Source organism: Chrysochloris asiatica, unplaced genomic scaffold, assembly GCF_000296735.1.
Source record: "Chrysochloris asiatica unplaced genomic scaffold, ChrAsi1.0 scaffold00189, whole genome shotgun sequence".
NCBI lineage: Eukaryota > Metazoa > Chordata > Mammalia > Afrosoricida > Chrysochloridae > Chrysochloris > Chrysochloris asiatica.
Genome location: NW_006408707.1, coordinates 6,440,628 through 6,442,646, shown reverse-complemented (window position 1 = coordinate 6,442,646; position 2,019 = coordinate 6,440,628).

Genomic DNA, 2,019 nt, shown 5'->3' with positions numbered 1-2,019 from the left:
AAGAGATGGTGTGGCTGGGGACTTAGGATCCAGAGAGGGAAAGGGGCTGAGGACTGTGGTGGGGGGCTGTCGGCTTACAGGGTACACCCTTTGGTTGGGTAAGGATGCATGGACGGGATGGTAACTATGCCAGTGAAACGATAGATGATAGAATGAACGTAAAACTAATGTTCTCCCATGTAGACTATCACACAATTCACAATAAAACATTTATTTAAAAAAAAAAAAATTAGACCAGACTTACTGGTCATGTAGAAAATAGTGAAACCCCTGAGACTATAGCCTATAGTCCCTAAAAGAGCTAACACCTTAAACAATGGACAGGTCTGTAAGGGAAACAATAATGCTAATGAGGTATGCACATCATAGATTAATAAACCAGTTGAGATTAATAGAGCAAAATTTACTCAAGGACAAAGTTCAGAATGGTTAGGAAAGAAGTAGCAATGAAAACAGGAAACATGAATCTTGAATGGAAATTTGATGTGCTCTGAAAACATTCACCCAATTAACGATAAAACAGTTTAAAAATAAAATCAAGGTAAAGTAATTCTTTAAAAATGGGCAAAGTTTTCAAAAAACAATTCATCAAAGAGGCTATATGGCTTGTAATAAACTCATTAAGAAGATGTCCAGTATAATTATGCATTATGGAATGAAACATAAAGACATAATAACTGTGATACAGTGAATTTAATATGTCTCTTCTAGTCATGGTCTTTGTGACTGTGTAATACCATGCATAGTGTGCATAAAGGGCTCTGACATGGGGTTTGATTAGTTTTGTCAAACAACTTGGTTTGTAAAGAATCATTTCAGAAGCAAGAATACAAGTTCCCAGGACCATCAGGAAAGAAAAGTCAAGAAGAGAGTTTGAGATTCCGCTCCAGAAAAGTGAAGATGGCAGAGGTGATGGTAGAACCAGAGGCATGGAAAGACAGAGTAGTGGATTTTCCAGTCACCGAATGAATAAAGATATGCACCTTCCAGCAGGAGACTGACTTTCAGAATTGGCATAACTTGCTACTCTTTGGGCATTTATCAGCAGAACTAATGTATCTTTTAGTATATTTCTGAGAAGGGCTAAGGAATCATGTGATCTCTCGATCAAGGACAAGAGAAAGACATGTCTGAGAAAAGATGCCTCTGATCATACAACTGCTACATCCTGAATTGTTTTTGATCCAGTACCTTGTCCTTCTGTGTAACTATAGGATAAACACTGGACTGCTAAGCACAAGGTCAGAGGTTCAAGTCCGCCAACTTCTCAGAAACACTATACAGGGTTGTTCTGAGTCAGAACCAACTCAATGACACTTAGCAATAGCAGCAACTACTTCTCTAACAAATCCCTATTCATTGATATTGTCTGTAAATTCTGTTTGACATTTGTAACAGATTATTAAACCAAGGAGAGAAATAGAATGCTGTATGAGGGGTGGTTGCTGTCTTAATAGGGTAAAGAAATTTGGAGGGTAAAGGTTTTTGTGGTTTACCTCATAGCAATTGGTCTTGGGCTGATGAGGAATTTGATTCTCCTTCCTCCTCTGAAACCAGAAGAGGTCAAATCCCATTTGCATGCCATTTTAGAAATAGTTTAAGACTAAACTCACTTAGTAGAATGCAGTGCAGTAGGAAAGGTACTGGATTGTTAACAGGAAAGTTGATAGTTCAAAGTCACCAGCTGCTCCTAGGCAGGGACTTAATTGCAATAGAATGGATAAAAATTTAAAGCATGAAATACTTAGGGGTTCCGAGATGATTGCTGTTTTTGGTAAGTGCCATTGAGTTGGTTCAGACTCATAGCAACTATGTATAGTGTTTCTGAGGAGTGACTGGTGAGCTTGAACCATCGACCTTTCAGTTCAAACCAACCTTGCTGCATTAACCCACAGTGCCAAGATTAATATGAACTCTAATACATTGCTGGCCAAGGTTTAAAACAGTATAACCATTCTGGAAAACAGTTTGGAGTTTCTTATAAAGTTATTGCATGACTCTGTTATCCCATTCCTATCC